This window comes from Mustela erminea, chromosome 7 (genome assembly GCF_009829155.1).
Source record: "Mustela erminea isolate mMusErm1 chromosome 7, mMusErm1.Pri, whole genome shotgun sequence".
Taxonomy (NCBI): domain Eukaryota; kingdom Metazoa; phylum Chordata; class Mammalia; order Carnivora; family Mustelidae; genus Mustela; species Mustela erminea.
In genome coordinates, this window is record NC_045620.1 from 125230519 (window position 1) to 125247680 (window position 17162).

A 17162-nucleotide genomic window follows, 5' to 3' on the forward strand; every position below is an offset into this window, starting at 1 on the left:
TCCAGCCATGATCTTCTTTTTTTTTTTTTTTTTTTTAAGATTTTATTTATTTGTCAGAGAGAGAGTACAAGCAGGGGGAAAGGCAGATGGAAAAGCAGACTCCCCACTGATCAAGGAGCCCCATGCAGGACTCAATCCCAGTACCCTGGGATCATGACCGGAGCTGAAGGCAGATGCTTAACCGACTGAGCCACTTAGGCATATGACCTTCTTTTTGATGAGAAAACCTCCAGAGGTGGAAGAAATGGTCTGGATACACACTAGGAGACAGTTGGTATATGGCTCAAGGATATGATTCTTGAGAGTCTTAAGAAAGTGAGAGAGGTAGACATATGACCTTAATCTCTGGTTTTAAATATCCCACAGTCTCTTATTTTTAAGAGAGCCCTATTAGTAAGTTTCTATGCATGCCAGCACACAAACAAGATCTGGCTCATTTAAGTAACAAAGAATATAAGGTAGCTTACAGATTCAATAAAAGTCCAGTGAATCAGATTCAGAAAACGGGCAGGAATCAAAAAAACAAGGTGACAAAACACAGCCTAGGTTATGTCTCTGACAACTCATGTGTTAGAATCTCAACACTTCTATTATATGTGGATAATTTCTCAACTGCATTCTAGGGCCTTGAGCTGCTTCTCCCTGATTTGAAGCCCTGGGCAGGAGTATTAGCTTAGTTGAGCCTAGATTACATGTTCCTGTGTTAGCTTACTGATTGAACTCTTTAGACTCCTATAATGGGAAATAGGCACTGCCTCCCATAAGAATTCCACTCCAAGGGATGGCTTAAAATAAAGAATGTGTGGAGCTAAAAGAGAAAATGAGAACTATACATAGAAATGCTGAAAGAAAAAAGATAGGGAGGAACAAAGCAAGGCAACTCCTGATCCGCTTGCATATCTGTTTTTCTAGATGAAAAGAAATCTTGAAAGTCATGTAGTTTTGATATTGCCATTAAAATATATTCTGAAGATATCTAGGCATTGAAATACTACATAATTAATTTTATAAATAATCCCCTTCACTCCATTTTATAAGTAAAATACTTCATTTTATAAATAATCCCCTTCACCTCCATATTAAATCTGGTAAAGTGTTTGGGTCAGTGTGTATTCCAAAAATGGAAGAAAGAAAACATTTGAAACAAGGTGTGAAAAACCTAAGTCAACTTTTGCTCATTCAATAAAAACAATTAATTAACTCTACATTGTTTTTCCCATTACATCACCAAAGAGCAACCACTCCATTTTAAAGTTGTAGAAAGTCAACTTGATATTCAGAAAGCCACTAGAGTCATCACTGTTGGTTGCCTGCCCCATACTGTGAATACTTTTGGTCCTTTCTAAAACAAAACCCTTTTACTTCATATAACTATCTTTACTTCATACAATGTGCCTCAATTTCACAATGGCTATCCCATTCTCCTTGCCAGGGATTGGCTTAGAGGGCGTATATGACCCAACTCTGATCATTGAGATTTGAAGGGGGTCTATGGAAGTCCCCTGAGAAGATAAAGAAAGAATCATGTTGGTCCCTTCACCACCTGAATGTTATTAGGACCAAATGTGACGCTGAAATTGCTCCAGTCACCACACTAGTTAAAAGGGAGGTTATCCTCTTAACTAACCTCTCACAGGGCACTGCCCTACCTTTAGATTTCTTGTTATTTGAGACCATGGTTTTCCTTTGTGTGAAAGCCAATTTAAGGTGGGATTTCTTGTTAATTGCCATCAAATGTGTCCTGATATCACTAGCTGGTTGGTTGGTTGGTTGGTTGGTTGGTTGATGATTAATTGATTTGGACAAACGGAAGGCTACACTGCTCATGGTGTCTATTAAGAGGAAAGGCAAGAGGAAAGGAGAGACAACTGATTTTCTTTTAGGAAGAAGGTAAAGCATACCCTAATAAAAAGATCTAATTCTTTAGAATTAACGTAAAGATCCAAACTGGATGTTCCTCCTGCCTTTCACAAAAACAAATCCATAACATGGTCTAATGATCACATGTACTCAAGGGACATTCAAAGTGGAGCCATTTCTCAGTACCGTGAAGCTTATTGAATTTGTCATATATCTAGTAATACAAATAGTAATGCAGGCTTGGAAGAGCATTCTATTAAGTGTATATTCTTTAGAGAAAGAATAAATGGACTCAATTAGTTGGTTTCATAGGAAGCAGGTCTACTTGGAAAGGGTTAATCCAATATAATTGCCATCCATTGCCTGCTAACCATATGTCCCAAGTGATTCATAATGTACCAGAATCGTGTAATCTTTAAATAATTCCACGACCTGGGTTTTATTAAACCCATTTCTCTAGGAAAAGAAACTAGCTTTCAAAGAGGTCAAGTAAATTGTCCAAGATCATAGAGCCAGTAATTAACATGTTGGAATATGAATCCAGCATGCCTGACTTAAAAAGATAAAGATATTTATCTTTTTTCTGTCTTGTTTCTGGGTTAATAGGCCTAGATTTAAAAAAAAATGTTGAGAAAGACTTCGTTTGGTCATCTTTTCCACTTCTTCCTTCTTAAAATTTTTTTTCTGTTATTATCTTCCCTTTTTTAAAAATTTTTCTTCTTTCCTCATAACATATTTAGAGCAACTATGAAGGATACAAAGCTGACTCAGAATAGGTCCTAATCTTGCTGTCTTCAAAGAAGCTAATCCATACATACCTATAAGTCAAAGTGGAAATTAATAAACAATGTAAGAGAGACAAGTGAAGGATGATAGACATTTGGAGAGAAATGAATGATTTCATAACAATGAAAAATTTGTACAAAGAATGCAGACAAGTGGTCCTCTATGAAGACAAGTGATCTAAACGCATATTATACTTAGGCATCAGTGAGATCTTGGCTTTTAGAGATGAGAAAATCTTGGGAAGATAGTAGACAGAGATAAACATTTCTCAGGTTCTAAAAATAGTCAGTTATCCTGACATATATGAGAGTATCCTAAATTCAACTTCAGTTACCTCAAGATGTACTGAGATAAATTCACGTGAATTGATGGCCTAGAGGAGTGGCATGTCCCTCCATTATACTCCGTGTATCTTCTCTAATCAAGGACTCGGGATCCTCAGTTGATCACTCATACATGCTCCCTAGGGCAGATGTATGCAACAGCCTGCTACTGAGTAGATATAAGGATCTTCAAAGGTTCCCTCTATCTATATTTCTATGGAAGAACATATTTTCCATGGATATTTTCTTCTTTGGGATGAATACACAGTGCTTGAGAATGTGAAGTATTTGTTAAGATTTTAGTATGTTAGGGAGCTAGATGGGGTGAGTAATATTATATCCATGTTAATAATTCTCCCACAGACAGGAAGGTAATTTATTATACTCCATTACTGAGATTGGGAAATAGGGTGAAAAAACATAAACATTTCAGTCAAGATAACCTTCCCTTACCCCTGAAAAGTAAGTCTTCATTTATCTTCTTTCTACCCAGATAGCTTTGACTAAATACTATTATACGAAAAAAGAGTGTAGTAGATTTTAAATAGGAGGGGATAATACTATGTTTAATATGGCTATATATCATCTGTGCTCTCATGAAACTCTTGCAGCAACTATTTGTTCATTCAAAAATATGTTTGAAAACACCTTTTTGCTGGTCTTCCTATTTCTTAACACATGGTATCAACAGACATAGGTGATTTGTGAGTTTTACAAATATATGGATTCCCTAAACTGATTGTTTCCATATTTTCCAAGACTGTCATAAAGTTATAGACATAGACAAATTGAGATGATTTTATAATCTATACCTAAAGCAGAAGAACATGTTATAAACATTCCAATCCAAAATTTAATAAGCAAATAATATAAGTAATAAGAAAACTGCCAGATTCCCTATCTCAATTCAATTCAAAATAATATAGAGCACAATTTAGGAACAGACATTCTAGGGAGGTAGAGGCAAAGAGTTGTAGAACATAGTTCTTCCGGCAAGAAGTTCACTGTGGAATAGAAGGCTGGAGCTGAATGAGTGATATGAGGCAGAATACGGTCAGCTGTGATAGGTATGGATGAGGGCCACGTGATGTAGAAGAGATGAGCTTCACACATGACCGGAGAATCAGGAAAGGCTTCCGAAACACTTGATGTCTCAGCTGCACTCTGGATAAGTGGACAGAAAGAACTTCCTTACATAAAGATGGGGAGGAGTAAATGAGTAAAAGGAAGGCCATAGATGGCCTCGCTCAGTCGATGTGGAAACAATATAGCAGTGAAAAGATCAAGAACTGCTTCAGACAAAATAGATTCGTATCCTGGCTGTCCACCCTCTAAAAATTAACGAAATAAAGCCTATTTCATTTCTTGGGCCTCATGTTTTTCCCTATATGAAATGAAAATTTTTACCTTATAAAACTCCTCAATTGGTTTGTTTTGAATATTAAATGACGTTTACAAGTGTTCAGCCCAGGCCAACGGGAAATATTCTATTATTTCTTCCCCTCTAGTCTCTCTACTTAACAAACTTAACAAACCCAATCTCTAATCTTTAAGAAGACATACAGCCTGCAGGCATGCATGCATTCGTTCCACAAATATTCACTGAGCCCTGTCTACATCATTCACCTTCTTCTCCTAATACCTACCACACTTCCTTTCAGTATAGCAATTACCTTGAGAGCAAAGAAGTGTTCACACTTTCTGTCCTCCTCAGTTTGAGAATCTCTGTTGTCCTGAGTCAGGATGAACTGGTGAACTACAGGAGTGGCAGATGTGAGTGAGTGACTGCCGTGTGCAAATAAGAATCAAGATCAGTGGTTACCCTCTGCCCTCTTTAGCACAGGGGACCCGAGAGCATACAGACTTAGCCAGCTCTAGACTTAGGTAGACAATGAACCCTCACTGTGGAATTTAATTTCCCATTTTTTATTTGTCACTTGAAAATACTGACCTATTCCAGCTCTGGATCCAAGATGAACACACCCTGGCACAGTGGAAGTATCTTCAGGTGCCCACAGCCTTATAAGGCCCTTTGGAACAGAAGAAAGAACAAAAATAAAAGAAACAAAAGGCATTAGCGACTCACTTTTCTCCACATGTAAACATAATTGCCACTTCTCTTCTTTCCCACATGGCCTTCAGACTCTTAAATGCAATATCTCACTGTTGGTTTTTTTCTTATTTTGCTTTTTTTTTTTCTCTTTTTGTTTTGTTTTGTTTGTGTTCAGTATGTGCTACAAAAAAAAAAAAAAAAGAGAAAGTTGAGCTATATTCATTATATAAAAATAAGAAAGTAACACAGTTGAAGTGTCAGGGAGTCTGTGAAAGTTTCTGATAAACAATACCACTGCTGAGAGGTCCCTAGAAGAATCTTTTACACTATGTGCGAAATGAGCAGATCCTGAGCCCATTTACCTGGGTTAGCTTTCTTAGAATCAAGCCTTCAAAGTCATACATGGAGATTATCATAAATAATCTCGTTTTTGTGTTGTTGTTGTTGTTGTTGTTTTTCTTTTACATTGTTATCCTTTTTCTGCCCACCCTGACCCCAATTCTATATTTGATGATTTCTCTAAGGCAAGGAGAAAGACAGCCATGAGTCCCCACAATTACAGAATCAGTGATGAGAAGACAGATAACACATGCCCCTGGGGGAAAGCCCATTTAATCAGAAGACCAATGGAGCCTTTACTACTTTGCTATAGCCTTTAGAAAGGTATATCCAAAAGCAACTGAATGCCCAGAGTCCTACAGAAATAAACAACTGATAAATATTAAAGGGATTTGATATGTCCAGCAGAGCTATCTTCTTTCTCCCCCCAGGCTTCCTTATCCAGTTGAGTCACTTAGAGGATGCATTTAAGGAAAAACAAACAAACAAACAAAGAAACCAACCTCAAAACTTTTTGCCTTGCCTTTAATGTCTTCTGAATTCATCCATTATATATTCATGATGTATTATAAAGTATTTTTCCTTAAAAGTCCAGATATTCTTGAAGAAGAAAGAACAGTCAGAGTGTAAATTTAAGTCAACAGATTGCTTTTCTCCTAACCTTACCATGTGGACAGAAGTTTTTGAATGGCTGGAGGAAAGAGTATTATGGTGTGTGGGTTATTTTGAGGGTTTTGGACTTGGATATGACACTGGAGTCTAGGATTTTAGCCAAGGGAAAAAAAAAAGAAAGAGGGAGAGAGAGAAAGAGGGAGCAAACTCTGCCAGTGATAAACTAGGGCCAGACAGTAAAAAGAGAACATAAAAGAATTCAAGAAGTACCAAAAGCCAATTTCTCAGTCTATGAGATGCTAGATATTCAATACAGTAAAAACACTTTTAGAGGGTGGCAACTTTCTAATCACCATGTTTCTTTAGGATAATGTTGTTTATTATTAACAAAGGAAGTGTCTGGAAACACTTTCTGGCCAAGTAGATTCTTGGCTACATCAACCTTCTCCAGATTTATCGTTTGATTTGTTGCTGTGGCAGTTTTCTTTTTTAATTATTGTGATGTGCTCAGTTTGAAAGCATTTTTATTTTCACACTGGAGATATATCCAAAGATCTCTGGAGTAGACTCTTCCTCAAAATTCTACTCATCAACATCGGGTTGCGATGTAGGAAATACTACCCTCTGCCCAGGTTTGGACACAGTCCTGAGCTACCATGTGTTCCCAGTCTTCAGGTCACAGGGCTCAACTGCAAATTTCCTACTCTGTGTCTGGTTCTTTTCCTTGCCTCATATGATTTTCAGTTCATTTCTGCTTTTGCTTCTGGCATGATGCTACTTAGCATGTCTTCAGTAAATAAAGATTTGGCATGTTACAGGCTTTTTTTCACACTGCTGCACTCAATGAGAACTTTCTGTTGGTTCTTTTTTTCCAGTGAGAATGTCTTAAAGATTGCAGGTTAATTCCTCCTTGTTAGATGCTTTATTCAAGAGCATCCTGATTCTGGAAGATTCAGCTTTCAGTGGTTATTTTTAGTACTCAATTGATTCAAGCATATTCCAAATTCTGAGGGGAAAAAAAAATCACTTCAACCAAGAGATCCTATCAATCACAGCATGGTTTGCATGCTTATTTAGCTGGTTAGTAATTAAAGGCAGCTAAAAATACCAGGCATGCATGAATGGTGTGATTTTTATATCTTAGCTCCTTTCCAGAGAAGACACAAGTTCCATCAATCAAACAGTTGGTAGCTGAAGTCATTATCACTGAAATTAAGGCAATTATATACAAATGAATATTAATGAAGTATCTAGTCAAAATTAGGGTCAGTTCTTAACACGTAAAAAGAAATTGTAGAGAATCTAGGTTCACTGTTAATCCATTATAAAATAACTTAAGGACACACCTTCCATATTAAACTGCCACTACAGTTAAGCGGGCACCTATCACATTTATGTTATCTCTTGTTTCAGAGACAAATGATTTTCATCCATATAGTAGCCTCTATTTTAATATTTCAAAATGGCCTACATTTAATATAATCACACAACATCCTAATAAGAAAAAGGCCTATTGGCCCCAGGCATTGTGATTTTATAGCTTAAAAAAAGTCTACATGATATTCATTGCAATTTACATCAGTTATTATTTATAAAATAAGGAGGCTATACCAGATGATCTCAAAGGATTTTTCAGTCCTAACATTCTATTGTTGGAGGATTCCAATGTGAAATGAGAACATATTTCTTTAAAAACTGGAAAATTTAATGCTGGTATGTTGATCCTTTAAAATGCTATGACTAGGAAAGAATTGTGAGAATGTAAGAGGTCTGGATTTTCTAGATCTGTTTGCAGATAATTAAAGTTCCCCAAATGAGACTTTTAAAAAAATAAATAAATAAATAAATAGAAAGCACGGGGGGCGGGGGACGGAGAGAGAGGGAGAAGCAGACTCCCTATTGAGCAGGAAGTCAGATTCAAGGCTTGATCCCAGGACTCTGGGATGCTGACCTGAGCTGAGGGCTGATGCTTAAACAACTGAGCCATCCAGGCACCCCCAAATGGGACATTCTTAACTAAAATCTGGTAGTATCCCCCCAATAACCAGATGTATGCCTCCAGGCATGGCTACCATATCCTGCAACTCCAGGGACACCATTTACATTAGGGTCTAGACAAGAAGTTCTCCTGGGATTGTACAGTGTACAAACTGTGTGGCTTTAGATGCTAGCCCCATACAACAAAGCATTTTGTGTCACTTTATTTTTCTTATCTTTATACTACCTATTTCATATACCCAGAGAAATGAAAGGAAGAAATAGAACACTGTTCTGTGACTATTGGAAGTGGAAAAATTTGGACTCAACAGGTCTTTGCGTTAGTCATGTCTCAGCCAGAAAAATCAATGATCAGGGCCTTTCAGATGGTCCCTAAAAGTAGCCAAAATGTAAGGAGCCACTCTAATTTCAAAATATATACGCCTTTGAAAACTGGAAAAGAAGAATGAGAATAAGAAAGCAGTAGGCTAACTGAGCTAGATGGATTCTAAAAAGAATAGATCTGGAAATCAATAGCAGAAAGCAAAAGTAGTTGGGAGAGGAAGAGAAAAGACAGTTGTATAAAAAGATACAGTTATTCTGATTGAATCCCATTGGCTCCGCTCTCCTCAGTTGCTTGCAAGATGGCATCCCTGTAGAATAGTAAGGCCTCAAATAAAAGTAAATAGCCTAGGGTGCTTGAAAAATTGCCACACGTAGAATACAAGAATACAAAGTAGATATTCTTTTATTCTTTAGAACCCTGTGCAACACTACAAAATGATTTATCTTTGTGAAGATTTAGAGTAAGGTACTATAAGTATATAAGTGTGTACACACACACACACACACGCACACACACAAACACACACACATGCACTATAGAGTACTATAGTTCATCTGGTTAAAAACATACAGCTTTCTACTAAGATTAGGTACAACTCACCTGTTTCACTAGAAGTCCTTGCAAATGCCATAAGGCAGGAAGAAGAAATAAAAAGTACATAGATTAAGAAGGAAGATATAAATTTGTCTCTGTTTGTAGATGACATCACCATCTATGCAAAAAATCGAAATGTAGAAAATCCAAATGGAACTGGTAAGCATTATATAGCAAGGTTCAGGGCACAAGTTTATTATATAAAAGTCAACAGCTTTCCTATATACCAACAATAAAAAATTGGAATTTGAAACAAAAAATACAATATCATTTATAGTAGCATCCCCCAAAATTAAATACTTAGATATAAAGCTGACAAAATATGTATGAATCTATATGAAGAAAACTACAAAACTCTGATGAATTAAATCAAAGAAGAACTAAATAAATGGAAAGATATCCATGTTCATGGGTAGGAAGATGCAATATCACCAAGATATCAGTTATTTCCAAATTGATCTATAGATTCAATACAATCTCAATCAGTATCTCTGAAAGTTAACTTTTGGATGTCAACAAACTTATGTTTTATTGGAGCTAAAATGCCTGGGTTTGTTGGTTTGTTGGTTTTTATTCAAATTTAATTAGCCAACATATTTTATTTATTTTTTTAAGATTTATTTGTTTTTTTGAGAGAGAGAGAGAGAGAGAGAGAAGTAGGGAAGGGACAGAGGGGAAGGGAGAGAAAATCTCAAGCAGACTTCCTGCTGAGTATGGAGCCCAATATGGGTCTTGATCTCACAACCCTAAGATCATGACTTGAGCCAAAAGCAAGAGTCAGAGGCTTAAGCAACTAAGCCATCTAGGCATTCTTCCACAAACTTATTTTAAAAGTTTTTACAGAGAGATAAAAGACCAGAAAACCCAACACAATATTGAAGGACGTTAACAAAATTTGAGGATTGACACTACCCAGCTTTAAGAATTACTGCAAAGCTGGGGCGCCTGGGTGGCTCAGTGGGCTAAAGCCTCTGCCTTCAGCTCAGGTCATGATCCCAGGGTCCTGGGATCGAGCCCCACATCGGGCTCTCTGCTCAGTGGGGAGCCTGCTTCCCTTCCTCTCTCTCTGCCTGCCTCTCTGCCTACTTGTGATCTCTGTCTGTCAAATAAATAAAAATATTTTTAAAAAAAAGAATTACTGTAAAGCTACCTAATCAAAAGAGTATAGTATTGGAGAAAGAATACACAAACAGATCAATGGAATGGAACAGAGAACCCAGAAATAGACCCCCATAAGTACAGTCAACCCTTGGAAAGGAGCAAAGACAATACAATGAAGCAAATGTAGTATCTTGAACAAATGGTGCTGGAACAACTGGACATCCACATGCAAAAAAATACATCCAGACACAGATTTTACTCTGTTCCCAAAAATTAGCTTAGAAATGGATCACTGACGTAAATGACTATAAAACCACTTGAGGATAATATAGGAGAAAACCTAGGTGCGCTTTTGTAAAGTGATGCTTTTTTTAGGTATAACACCAAAGACAAAATCCATGAAAGATATCATTGATAATCTAAACTTCATTAAAGTTAAAAAATTCTCCTTTGCAGAAGGCAGTATCAAGAGAATCAGAAAACAGAACACAGACTTGGAGAAAATATTTGCAAAAGATATAGCTGATTAAGAAATGCTGCCTAAAATAAACTCAACAATAAGAAAACAAACAGCCTGGTTAAAAAATGGGCCAAAGACCTTAACAGACGCATCACCACAGAGGATACAGAGATGGCAACTAGCCTATAAAAAGATGCCGCATCATAGCTCATCTGGAATTTCAAATTAAAACAATGAGATTCCACCACACACCTATTAGAATGACCAAAAGTTAGAACACTGACAATACCAAATGCTGATGAGAATGTGGAGCAGTAGAACTGTCACTTATTGCCAATGGGCATACAAAATGGCACAGCTACTTTGGAAGATAGTGTGGTGGTTTCCTACAAAACTAAATGTACTCTTACCATATGATTCAGCAACTGGGCTCCTTGGTATTTACCCAAAGGAGTTGAAAACTTATGTCCACACAAAAACCCACACATGGATATTTATAGCAGTTTTATTCATAATTGTCAAAACTTGGAGGCAACAAAGATGGCTTTTGTAGGTGAATGGATATAGAAACATCTGGACAGTGGAATATTATTCAGTGCTAAAAAGAAATGAGCTATCAAGCCATGAAAAGACAGAAGAAACTTAAATGCATATCACCAAGTGAAAGAAGCCAATCCAAAAAGGCTGCCTTCTGTATGATTCCATATGACATTCTGGAAAATGCAAAACTACGGAGATAATTAAAAGATAAGTGGCTGCAGGTCTGGGGAAGGAGGAAAGAAGACACATAGGCATAACACAGAAGATTCTTAGGGCAGGGAAAATAGTCTAAATGATATTATAATGATGGACACATGCCATTATATATTTCTCCAAACCTATAGCATTTACAACACCAAGAATGAACTCAAGGAAAATTATGTACTTTGAATGATTACAGTTTCATCATTGGTAAAAACAAAACAAAATGAAACAAACAAACAAACAAAAACTACCATTCTGATGAGTGATGTTGCTAATGGGGAAAGCTATGCAAGTATGTGGGCAGGAGATGTATAGGAAAATCTCTGTACTTTCCTCTCAACTTCGTTGTAAACCTAAAACGTATCCACAAAGCAGTCTTAAAAAAATCATGTATATAGGTATATTCAAAGTGTAACTAAAACCAACCTTTAATGGAAACTCTCTAAAATACTCTAGAGAGATGGAAAACATGTGTGTATATGTATGTATATATATACGTATGTATACATATATACATACGTATACATATACATATACATATATACATACATATACACACACACTCCTCCCCCAAGATTTTCAGTTTGCAGCTAGGATTGCAAATGATACACTGAACTGTAGGCTGCTGTTGAGTAAATGTTATATTTTATCTTTCCCTAACTCATATATTGTGAATTCTAGATAAATGTCTGTTTTTAAATATAAAGTTTGTTTTTAAAAAAAATCAGTGCCATACACAATCAATGGAAGACTCCCATAAATAAACCACATTCACAGTATTTGTAGTCAGTACTATGAGAGAGATTTTTTTCAGGGTGCTTTTAAGTTCAAAGGAAGGTCACTGCAACCATACTAGGCTTCATGGTTATCCTAGTACAGAGCCCAGGCACATTTCCTCCCTGTGCATTGAGAACTTCTCAGCACTGGGAGATGCCAACAAAATGAACAAGTGTATGGGTTTGGCAATGGGTTCAACACAAACCTTAGAACCTGCATTCTTCTCACTCCTCTTCCAAATAGCCCCCTTAAGGAGAAGTTTGGTTAATTCAGCAGTATACCTCATTCAGAGTTTTTTCTAAAATATATTTTTCAGGAACTAAGCCACAAATGCATGCACAAGCGATACTAAAACAGATTCACCCTCAAGTGTCTTAATATCACGGTAGGAATGAATCCGTATTGCACTCAGAAAATCCTGTATGTCTCCAAATTCTAAATTCCAAGAGTAATTTGTTGTTCTGCTGATAGCATCCACAATAAGCTTCCCTAAGTCACTTATTATTGAGACAGTCCTTCTTAGTATGTAGAGTGATATGGCAAAGGAATTTATCATTAGGCAGTTTTCATTTTAATTATACTATTGTGAAACAACAAGCTAAATATAAAATTTACATGACTTGGAGGGTGCTAATTCCTCCCACTTATCTACCTTCTCATTCATCTATTGTCTTTCAATTTTAAATAATGAATTATTTCAAAAATATAGAAAATCACAGGAAATTCTATCATAGCTATTTGTGCATTCAACACAAAGATGAAAAACACATTTATATTCTACCGAATGGCTTCAGCTCCCCTTGTTTTAAAATAAAGTAATTGTACAGATTCAGCAAAATATCTACCTATCTCTTCCCATTCCTTCTTCCGTCTCTTGAGATAATCTCCCATGGCTAAGATATGTTTCATTCACTGTTTTATACTTCTACTATACCCATAAACATGAGTATGGCGGTTCATATAAATATAAGTCATGCATTTTAATGACAATGTCAAACATATGTCCAACAGATGAAAAAAATCAGTTTATTCATTTAATTTATTGTGGACCAGTTGGGTTGTTTCCATTTTCTAACTATTGCCAACATTTTTGCAGTGTCACAACTATTGCAACAAATATGTTAAGCATGTTTGAGAGTTTCTCAGGAGAATACACTTACGGAGTAGTTGGGACTGCTGGGGTATCACGTATGTACACTTTTACCTTTAAAAGATACTGCTAATTTACTCTCCAAGTGATTGTGTCAATTTTTTCCCACATTAACTATACACAATTTGCCTACTTCTACATAATTTCTTCTAAAATTCAGTTTTATTAGATTTATAAATTTCTACAAATTTAATGGACATAATATTATCTCAGGTTGATCTTAGCATTTTTTATTCTTCAAAATTCTCATTTATATTTGCATTTTTACAGGTGATTTTATTATTCAAAATTTAGTTTATATATAAGTGTGTATACAAAGACATATATGTTTGTATATGTGTACTTGCATGAAGAATCTATTCTCTTATTTTGTGCTTCTCATTTATCATGATTTCTCTTTGCTTCAATTGCCTCTTTCCATTGGATTACATTTTCTTAGTCTCTTTTTTTCCCATCTATTAATTTAAAGATTATTTATTTTAAAGAAAGAAAAAGAGTGAGCAAGTGTGGGGAGGGAGATGAGAAAGAGAGAGAGAGAGAGAGAATCCCCAAGCAGGGGAGAATCTCCAGCATAGCCCAATGAGGGCTCCATCCCAGGCAAGACCCATGAGATCATGACCTGAGCTGAACCCAAGAGTCAGATGCTTAACTGACTGAGCTACCCAGGCGTCCCTCCCATCCATTAATTTAAGTTATATCTTTTTTCACTTTTTGTTCCTTATCATGCCTGCTTGTCAAAATCTGAAGTTAATCACATTATCCTCTTGTATGATGCAGAGACCTCAAGATGGTTTAACGAGCCAACCTTCCAGCTTCCTTGCAATTATTTTCTGATAATACAATTTCAGTCTGTTTTTATGTCATAAGTTAATTTTACATTTATTTTTCAAACGAATGCATATTTATTAACAGATGTTTACTAATTTATTGCTCCCCATCCTTTTTTTTCCACATTGTACTTTATCCATCTGTTTTTCAGTTATTTCTGAAAATGTATACATTTAGTGATTTTTTTTCCCATAAAGAGTTTGTGAATGAGAAACTCTCAGACTTTACTTTTCTGAAAATGTATATTTTCCTCCTTCACTTTATCTAATCCTATATTCTTTTTTTTTGTTTTATTTTTGTTAAAATTTATTGTAATTTCAAGTGTTTTTGTTTTGGGTTTTTGTTTTGGTTTGGTTTTGGTTTTTGGTGGTGGTCTGGGAAAAATCTCCCAATCTTCCATGGTTTTGGGAGCCACGTTGGGAGAAGGGGCTGGGGGTCTCAGGTTCAGTATTTATTACACTCATGCTCGTTTTCATCCCATGACTATGCTGGGATTCCCCCATTTCAGAGATCATCCATTTTACCATCCCTAGAGAATAAACCTCAAGATTCCTTGGAGGTGGGATGGGTTAGTCCCCAAAATCCCAGAAAGAGGAAGGACATCTACATTCTCAAACAGATTATCCCAAATACTGTGTTTTTTTGCTTGTTTGTTTGTTTGTTTTTAGCCTTCCTCATTCACTTCTAGTTTCAGAGGTATGGGGTGCTTATTTGTCCTACTCATATAAGTTGCTGGGTTTTTTCCTTTCCACTTTATACAGAGTGAGATTTGTAAAGGTCACTGGTCTATGAAGGTTTATACAGAATGAAATCTGTAAAGGTCACTGGGTCACTATTTATCACAAATCCAAGTCTTATCAACCTTCCCATTAAAGGATTTAAAAGCCACACTAACACTCGTTCTCAGCCTCAGAGCTATCCTCAGCTACCCTCTTCCATCCCTTGCCCTGGGTGGCCCAAGGCTGAATGGGGCTTGGTAGGTAAAGGCAGGAGAGAAAGGCAGGTGGCTAAAGCACCAGCTCATGTGCTCACTGATCTTAATTTCAGTTCCCTCTTTACTTCTGGATGAAATTCTCAGGCATTTAATTTCTTTAAGAATCCATTTATGTATTTAAAATATTTTAATAGCCTTTTCGTTAAATTTTATCTAGCTTTTAAAAATGTTTGTGTAGGGGCACCTGGGTGGCTCAGTTGGTTAAGTATTTGCCTTCGGCTCAAGTCATGATCCCAGGGTCCTGGGCTGGAGCCCTAAATCAAGCTCTCTGGTCATTAGGGAACCTGCTTTTCCCTTTCTTTCTCCCTCTGCCTCTCTCCCTGCTTGTGTGGTTTCTCTCTGTCAAATAAATAAATAAAATCTTAAAAAACAAAACAAAAGAAAATTAAAAACAAGACAAAACAAAAAAAAAAGTTTGTTCTAGTGGTGCCTGGGTGGCTCAGTCAGTTAAATGTCTGACTTCGGTTCAGGTCATGATCTCTGAGTCCTGGGATCGAGGTTCACATGGCATTGGGCTTCCCACTCAGCGGGGAGTCAGCTTGCCCCTGGTCCTCTCCCTCTGCCCCCACCCCAGCTTGTTTGCTCACTCATTCTCTCTCTCTCTCAAATAAAGAAATAAAAGCCTTTAAAAAATATTTAAGAAAATAAATTAGAAAAAAAATGTTTGCTCTGGGTGAATTCCAGTTAATTCTCTCTTACCGTCTTCCAAGAACCACACCTCTCCATTCACCAAATACAATGGCAGCCACTTACTTAGTGTGACTATGGGCCAGGGACTCATCCTTACCCTCTTCCTGTTTACCGGGCATCATTTTCTGTATTTCACAGATGTGAAAACAGTGATGGATGGAGGGTAAATTATTCTCTGACGAATACCCAATTTACTGGCAGAACTGGGATTTAAAAGCAGGTTCGTCCATCTCTGAAGCCCATGTATGGTAAACCAACCAGTCTCCCGTAAGCATTAATAAAGACTGTAGGGATGTGCTGGCGGCCTCCAGGGGAAGGGCGTGCAAAGCCATATTTGTTGGTGTGTGTGTGTGTGTGTGTGTGCCTGCTCATGTAGAGAGCCATAGCTGTGGGCACAGAGTATTTATAACATAGTGCTATCATGCTACTTGGTTCAGGCAGTGCCACTTTTCACTGATTTGCCTTCTTTCTCTGTGCTCGTTCAACAACATCTAATAAACACCTTATTTCCCTTCTTACTGACTTTCTATTTATTCCGTACTTTCTGCTCAAAGTGCCTATTGTGTTCTGGCAGATGAATGTCACAGCACGCACACTGCTTTGTAACACTAGGGACTATGAACAAGAATTTTACTTTGAGGTAAAAACGTAGTGGAGACAGGGAAAATGAGGAGGCTGTGCAGAGACAACACAGAAAATAAATGTGTGTGACCCTGTCAGCTTCAAAAGAAAGCCACAATATGTGTAATATTGCACTTTTGTTGAATAAACTGGTAAAAGTGTTAACTCTATGTCTTTGAAAGATAGAAACATCATCTTAAACATGCTCTTATTTCAAGGGCCTATCATGTAGGTACAGAGTAGTCATTTAATAAATATTTGTCAAGCTGAAAGGGTTATAAATTGGGGAACTTTCCAATTCATACTGACATTGTATATTTTATCACATTTCCAAGTGAGCTATTAGTGTGGTCTTGTTTCATTCTTTATTTTTAACGAATCCTAGAGTTCACTTCTCCAAGATATCCTGAATCACTTTTGTCCTCAAACGAAATAATCAAGTCCATCTCTTAATATCTGGATCTGTATATTATAGTTCTGATGCATTTATCATTGTGCCCAGTTGGGTGACTTGTACACAGTAGGTCCACAGTATGTGCATCACTAAAGATAAGGATTCTTGTCTCTCTGGAAAAATAGAATGCACACTTCGTGGCACTGGGACAGACGACAGAGCTCATAGCCAGGTACCAGGAGGTGCTAGAAGAATCTACATTATATGGTTCCTCCCCAGACTCAAAGAAGGATGGTTAGAAACCCGTAAGAGTAAGGTCCCTCACATGACCGTTTTTGCTCATTTTTCATGCCTCAGCTACATGTCAATTCCTTACAGATGCTGGTCATAGCAACTTAACTAAAATAGAATCCCTTTCTTCTTTCTTCTCAGTTACTCTCTTTATACCTGCTTAGAACTTATAGGCATTTGTATGTATTTAATTGTCCTTTTAATTGATTTCTGTCTTTCCTT

At 36.8% G+C, this 17162-nt stretch overlaps 1 long non-coding RNA gene across 1 annotated transcript in view; it reads right to left on the reverse strand.

Moving 5' to 3' along the window:
* The window catches only part of LOC116596120, a 73439-nt gene extending 68303 nt beyond the window's left edge, over window positions 1-5136 (reverse strand). Inside the window, exon 1 of the long non-coding RNA XR_004288004.1 lies at window positions 5056-5136. This is a non-coding gene — a long non-coding RNA (uncharacterized LOC116596120). The remainder of the gene's footprint in view (window positions 1-5055) is intronic.
* Window positions 5137-17162: the final 12026 nt, after the last annotated feature.